Below are 8,273 nucleotides of genomic sequence, written 5' to 3' on the forward strand. Positions count from 1 at the left end.
GGTTAATCTCACATCTCACCCCTAAATCTCTCTCTCACTAACTCTTTCATTATCTCTCACAGTCCTTTTTTCCTTAAATCTCTTTCCCCTCTCCTATTCTTGAAATTAGGTATTGATCAATATATATAAATTTTTATCACTCTTTTGTTTATAATAAGGTTAATACCTATTGAGTATGCTTTGACTAATATATTTGATATAGACATTAATAGGATCTAATCTCTCAACCACTATATGGGATATTAGCATTAATAATACCCTACATAAATTTTTCTATTAGTTTTATTTATATAATTTAAATTATTTATTTAAATCATTTTTATTATTTTAATTGTATGTCAAATGGATCCGTGCTAATTAATAAAATATTAAAAGTAAAATTTACTATTACATTTATTATTAAGGGCAAGTTTTGTATGTTTCCCCTACAACATAAAACTTATATACTTCCTCTTATCCAACCGTTCATTCTGAATGGAGGGCTTAGATTGCCTCAATCACAATATGACGTATCTACACTATTTTATTTTTCATTGTTTTTCTGCTAACTATTTTGACACCAAATTTTGGACATCCAATCCTTTATTAAACTCGCACTACCAAAAAATATAAAAATAATATTTTTAATAAAATAAAATAACCAAAATACCTTTGAAAATGTTTATAATGTTTACATATCTTATCTATCTTCAATATTTTTTTAACTTTAAATTTCATAATTAACAATGAAAATGATATTTTAGATCGTGGATACGATTTCTAGGTGTTCATGTAGAAATAAGTCATCTCTTAAAATCAATTTTTTGAGATAGATCCTATTTCCATCCATTTTATGATGGATACTTTGTACCTCGAAATCCGTTCCTAAAACAATTTTCAATGCTTTATACAAACCAATAAACATATATGGGTCAAATGTGCTTAGACCCAAACCGACATTTGGTTTGTCATTATACGAACCAACGCACTACTTCAAATTTGTGCACAGGTTCACTGCCATGCTAATGCAGCACATGGGAGATGTACCTTGGGAGTGGATATTTGCTCCCTATCTTAAAACTGTTAATTACTAAGATTAGAGCGTTAAATTTCTAGATTATGGTAATATATTGTTGGTAGTATACTGTAATCTGTCATACGAGATGCACTTCAGGAATAGATATTTGCTCCTTAACTTAAAACTTTTAATTGCTAGATTAGAGCTTTAAATTGCGAGATGCACTTCAGGAATGGACATTTGCTCTCTAACTTAAAACTTTTAATTACTAGATTAGAGCTTTAAATTACTAGATTATGGTAATATATTGTTGGTAATCTACTGTAATCAATACCTATAATTGCCATGCCACCTTTGATGCACCGTGGGAATGGATACTCATGTTTCTTGAAAAAGGAGGAAAAAGCCCTTTCAGGAGGAAAACCCTGCTACGAAAAAAGGAATAGGTCTGTAATCGGCACATAGATTCTTTTTTTTTTTTTCGTAATTTTTTGAACCATATGTATCGAAAGGTGCGTGTACGATTCTTAAGAGATACAATTTGATCCTTAATCAACTGACTTCATCGAGAAAGATTATTTTTTTTAGGCCAAGAGGTTGTGAGATATCGAATCAAATTATTGGTCTCATGGTATATCTCAGTATAAAGGATGATACCAGGGATCTCTATTTGTTTATAAACTCTCCCGGTGGATGGGTAATACCAAGAATAGCTATTTATGATGCTATGCAATTTGTATCACCCAGGTTCGGGTCCATAAGCAGTGACAATTGCCCTATGAAGACTCGCTTTCGCCTTTCTAACTTAAAGCTTTAAATTACTAGATTATGTAATCTACTCAAGGAATGGATATTTGCTCTTTAATTTAAAGCTTTAAATAACTAAATTATAGGAATTTATTCGGAAATTGATATTTGCTCCTTAACTAAAATATTTAAATTATTATTTTATGGTAATCTAGGTGATCTTAAAGCTTTAAATGGTAATCTATTGGGGAATGGATGTTTACTCTCTAACTTAAACCTTTAAATCACTATATTATGGTAATCCATAAGAGAAAAAAAAAATGGGCTATGAGCTTCGCCATCCAGCATTTGGATGGATCAATTCGAAATTGCTTGGACTCGCCAAAGATGCTGCCATCTAATTATCACATAATTGGATCTGGCTCGATTCAGGTGAAAAACGCATTGTGGCAATAGTTGCCGTTGAATCTCCGCACAATACATGGTTCAACGCAATACATGGTTTTCGACATCGAGCGGACTTGTGAACTCTGACCCAAACCTGATATAATAAAAATATTTAAAAAATATATACAAAAATATATGAAATATACACATATCCCATCATATATATATATATATATATATATATATATATATATATATATATATATATATATATATATATATATATATATATATATATATATATATATATAGTCACTAGTAATATACACATGATATTTAATACTAATCACTAAAATATATTTATCATTGAAAAATATTTTCAATAAAACATGGTATTAGAGATCATTGAATTTATCCTAACAATTGAATAACTTTATGAAATAGTTATAATATTTTAAAAATCGTGTAAAAAAAAAAATAATTCAGATATACTATTTGTGATAAAATACGATTATAGGTAGACCAAAAAAATTTAAATGCTATTTTAAATAGTGGAATCGAGATTAATATAGGCAAATAACAAATAGTGGGAGAAAGCTAGAGAAGATATGATCAAAATTCATAATCAATAGGCTTTATTTAAAGTATAGAAATTATAATTACAATACATATAAAACGAAAAATTGAGATGAAAATAAATCGATACATCATTTAACATAAGAATCAAGAACAAAAAATAACCATTTTTCTTTAACATTCATGATCAATGGGTCTTATCTAATAAAATAAAAATAATTTATAAAATAAAAGTATTACTTCCCAATAGAAAACATGAGAGACATAATCAATTTAAAAAATAGCAAGAGAAAGATAGAAGAAAGAGTAATATAAATAATTAAGTTATATGTAATTACAATAAATAATAATAAAATGATTAAATAAAATAAATAATAATAATAATAACAACAATAAAAAAAACTACAGTTATAGTTGTTGATGTTATTGATGTCGTTATTATTATTAGTATTATTATTATTATTATTATTAATCTTGTTGTTGTTGTTGTTGTTGTCGTTGTTATTGTTGTTATTATTATTATTATTATTATTATTATTATTATTAGAAATAAAATAGAATCATAATTTTGTTCCTTAACGTATTTTAATTAGAATTTTTATATTTTTTTAAAAAATTATGACTATTTTAATATTACATTAGTTTTTGACAATACTATGTTTTTTTAATGTGATTCAACATATATAAAATTTGATTCTTTGTTTTCTATATACGTGAATATCTTTTATTTTTTAATTATGAATTTTGAATTATTAAAATTATTTATAACTAATATGTTGTAACTTTTTTTTACTATTATTCATTTGCACTGTGTCCCTCTTGATTCTTCCATTTAAAATAATATTGAAAATCATTTGATTGCCTTTAGTCTTTTTTTTTATGACAAATAGTATATCTGAATTATTTCTTTCTTTCATAATTTTTAAATAAATTTTATACTTCTTAAGTTAATGTAATAGAAAAAACATGACCTATTGAAAATGCACGTCTCTCACATTCAAGTCATTATTTACCATGCACAACAAAAATCCCCCAACCCAATAAAAAACATTCATATTTTTATTTATGATAATTTATCCCTCCCACTTTCCCATGTCTATTTTTAATAGGAAACATGTAGGTTAAGGAAAGAAATATGTGTTAATCTCATATCTCACTTCTAAATCTCTCCCTCACTCACTCTTTCATTATCTTTCCCAATCCCTTTTACCTTAAATCTCTCTCCCCTCTCTTATTCTTGAAATTAGGTATTGATCAATATATATTATTTTTTATCGCTCTTTTGTTGATAATAAGGTTAATACCTATTGATTATGCCTTAGTGGGCTAATATATTTGATATAGGCATTAATAGGACCCCATGTCTTAACTACTATATGGGATGTTAGCATTAGTAAGACCCTGCATAAATTTTTTTCAGTTTTATTTATATAATTGAAATTATTTATTTAAATCATTTTTATTATTTTAATTGTATGCCAAATGGATATGCGTTAATTAATAATATATTAAAAGTAAAATTTACTATCACATTTATTATTAAGGGCAAGCTTTTCTAGGCTTCTCCTACAACATAAAACTTATGTACTTCCCCTTATCCAATCGTCCATTCTGAATGGAGGGCTAAGATTGCCCCAATCACAATGTCACATCTTTAAACTATTTTATTTATTTTTATTTTTCCGTAAACTATTTTAACCCCAAATTTTGGACGTCCAATCCTCTAATAAACTCGCACTAGCGAAACATATAAAAACAATATTTACAATAAAATAAAATGACCAAAAATACCCCTTAAAATTTCAAGGGGTATTTTGGTTATTATATTTTATCTCAAAATTAATTTTAAAATTTTTTATATGTAAAATAAAATATTTTGAGACGTCGGATCTAAGGTCAAACGGTGAGTGACCCTCTTGATCAAAATTGGACAGCTGGATGGTAGGGGAAGCATAGATCTTCTAAGTTGTAGGGGAAGTATAGAAACATTTCCTATTATTAATTAGTAAAATATTCAGTTGTGAAGATAAATACATTAAATTCTCTCTCTAAAACCATGTTTTATTGAAATTTTGTGAATGATAAATATATTTCAGTTTTCAACTATTATTGTATTATTTAAATTTAAAATATTATTTATTATTGTATAAAATAAAAAGCACTTAAATTCAAGATACCTCTTTAGTCTCTTCCAATACCCTAATATAGTTTATCTTCAATCTAATCACCAAGCTTTCTTCGCTAAACCAACTTGTCTTCAACTTTTAGTTTTAGTTTTTGAATGTTAGCATCACTAATTAGGTGGAAATTATATAGAGAAATGCTTGAAAGGTTTATAGAAAAAAAAAAGAGAGAAAAAACTTATCACAACAAAAAGCATCTTATTCCAAGGTATGTCATATTAAAAGCATGTGATTCCACATTAAGAATATTTTTTGGAAAATATAATTTTAATATCTTATATGTTTTTTTTTTAAAATTATTATTGCATTTTTTGAGGTCTAAAAAACAAAAAAAAACCAATGCTGAGTTTAATTAGAGGGCAGAGCAATGGAGATAGTTGGAAATTACCATCAAATAAAGCCTATAAATTACTCAAACACAATACACTTAACAAAAAATCCTACAAATAACATTAAAATGCCATCAAAGAAAGCCTATAAATTACTTAAGCACAATACCTTTGAGAAAAAATCCTAGAAATCATATACTCTCCACAATTATGAGCAAAAAAGAAGAAGTAACCTGTTTTTGACAACCCCACAAAGCCCAAAAAAAAATCCTATATTTTACAGCCCCATAAAAAAACCCAAAAAAACAAATGCTGTCACTAAAACAAAAATAATAATAAAATACGTCTTGCATACTTGAAGGTTCTTTCGTAGGGGCGTTTTTCTCTGGCTCTCCTTATGTATGTTTAGTTATATATAGTCTCTCGACTATCTCTGTTGAGAGTTAGGAAAATTCCAACACTTAAAAAAAAAAAAAAAATGAAGATATTTTTCTAGGGGCCTTTGTTATTTGGTTCTCTCCCTACTTCTCTTTACTCATTGGCTCTTATATTTTGTCTCTCTTATGGCAATAGTAATGTATAGTCTCTTGACTATCCCTCTTAAGAGTTCCGAAAATTTCATGACTAGACAAATTTTATAAAGGTTTATATTTTATCTTTCACTTTCTAATTTTTTTAAAGACAAGTATATATATATATATATGTGTGTGTGTGTGTGTGTATTTTAAAGGAAAGTATACGATGTGACCATTTACCTTTGAACAAAGTGGTCACAATCAATCTGATCATTGGATATTAAATTGGATGGATGCATTTACTCAATTGACTAGCTCAAAGTTCAAAAGAAAATATCTTGAACTAACACACTCAAGCTATCAGATTTCACATTGGATGGTTATAAATAACTATGACCTTCTTATACCAAAGGCAAATGGTCTCATTGTACAGAGTCCCATATTATATATAGGAAGAGACCACACAACACTTATGGGCGAAAATAAACAATGCTTTCACCCATAGGCGCATCACCATCTATTTTTTTCGACTATCACGGATCTAGCATGTCTATAACAATATTTTGTCACATAAAAAAAGATGAGAAACCGCCATAGATGTCTGGTAGTGCTTGAATTTTATTTATTTATTTACAAATCTAAATCACATGAAATTTTAGGTGTGTGTTTTTCTCATCAAAAAGTACCTAATAAAAATATAAAAAAATTTCTCCGTAAAAAATAAAATGACCAAAATACCTCCCAAAACATTTCAGGGGTATTTTAGTTAATTTATTTCATGTAAAATATTTTTTTTTATATTTTTCAAAAATTCACCTATTTTTTATGAAGACACTTTTAAAATTCCAAATGATTTGGATTTGTAAAAAAATAAATAAAATTTAAATACTACCGGACAATTGTGATCGCCTGATCGGCCCCGATTCAATATAGGACGTTGGGCTCATTTGTTCATATGAGCTAGTGGGCTAATATCATCTTTTTCATATATATATATATATATATATATATATATATATATATATATGATGTGGTTTGTATAGAGCCTAGGCTCTAAACAATCAAATTAGAGCCTTCCTTCAAATAGTGTCAAGAAATACGGTTTCAATGCTGGAAATCTTTGTGACAGCCTTAAAATATATTTTCATTTTTATTTATAAAATTTAAAGCTTTAAAAACAGAGTAGATTGATAAGATCTATGAAAACTTGAAAATCTTGAATATTGACAATCCAAAAATGTATTACAAACTATACTATTTCCAAAACTTGAAATCTATTTTTTTTCATGTCCATGTATATTGATGTCGAGAAGATCAATTTGAAAATATCTGAGCATCAAAACAACCTCTTCTAGCGATTGTTTTTGTGGTAGGCTCAAATTTGATTGCTTACAGCCTCGGCTCTATATACACTGCACCTATATAGATACTACAAAATGCCTACAGGCGAAAATGAACAGTGATTTCGCATACCCTCGTCACCATCCAAACTTCATTGTATGGTCACATTTGTTCAATAGTGTTTTAATTTTTTATTTTTTTTACTAATCAGAAGTATCTGAAATTTAGAGCTTGTATACATCTTAGTGAGGCGCACCTAATAATATATATATATATATATATATAGAAAATTTTATATATAGCCGAGGCTCTAAACAATCAAATTTGAGCATACCACAAAAAATTCACTATAAGAGGTTGTTTTGATGCCCGGATATTTTCAAATTGATCATCTCGACATCAAGATACATGGACATGAGCAAAAACTGGATTTCAAGTTTTGGAAATAGTGTATTTTGTAACGTATTTTTGGACTGTCAATATTCAAGAATTTCAAGTTTTCATAGATCAATCGATCTCCACTGTTTTTGAAGCTTTAAACTTTATAAATAAATATAAAAATATATTTTAAGTCTATCACAAAGATTTACGTTATTGAAACTGCATTTCTTGATACTATTTGAAGGTAGGCTCTAATTTGATTGTTTAGAGCCTCGGCTCCATATATATATATATATATATATATATATATATATATATATATATATATATATATATATATATATATATATATACTACAAAACATACAGTGATTTCACATAGCCTCTTCACTATCCAAACTTTATCGCACGGTCACAATTGTCCAATAGTGTTTTATTTTTCATTTTTTTTCTTACTAATTGGAATTATCTGAAATTTGGAACAAGTGTACATCTTGGTAAAGCGCACCTAATAAAAATATGAAAAAAATAATTCGTAAATTAAATTGACTAAAATACCCCCATAAAGTTTTGGGGGTATTTTGATCAATTTATATCTTATGAATTATTTTTTCATATTTTTATTAGATGCGCCTCACTAAGATGTATACACACGCCAAATTTCAATTAATTTGGATTTGTAAAAAAAAAAAAATGAAAATTGAAACACTACCAGACAACTGTGATAGTACGATGAAGTTTGGATGGTGATGAGGGTAGGCAAAATCATTGTTCATTTGCCTATAGGAGTTGGAAAGAGTTATATATATATATATATA

General features: G+C 27.3%; 1 long non-coding RNA gene across 1 annotated transcript; it reads right to left on the reverse strand.

The window, feature by feature from the left end:
* Positions 1-2,077: 2,077 nt before the first annotated feature.
* Positions 2,078-4,984, reverse strand: LOC148783897 (uncharacterized). Its single transcript, XR_016058064.1, has 2 exons — positions 4,885-4,984; positions 2,078-2,285 (listed from the first exon to the last, which is right to left on the reverse strand). It is a non-coding gene; the product is annotated as an uncharacterized LOC148783897 (long non-coding RNA).
* Between the last annotated feature and the right edge of the window lie 3,289 nt (positions 4,985-8,273).

Source organism: Amborella trichopoda, chromosome 1, assembly GCF_054954075.1.
Source record: "Amborella trichopoda isolate Santa Cruz 75 chromosome 1, AtrichopodaSantaCruz75HAP2 v2.0, whole genome shotgun sequence".
Taxonomy (NCBI): domain Eukaryota; kingdom Viridiplantae; phylum Streptophyta; class Magnoliopsida; order Amborellales; family Amborellaceae; genus Amborella; species Amborella trichopoda.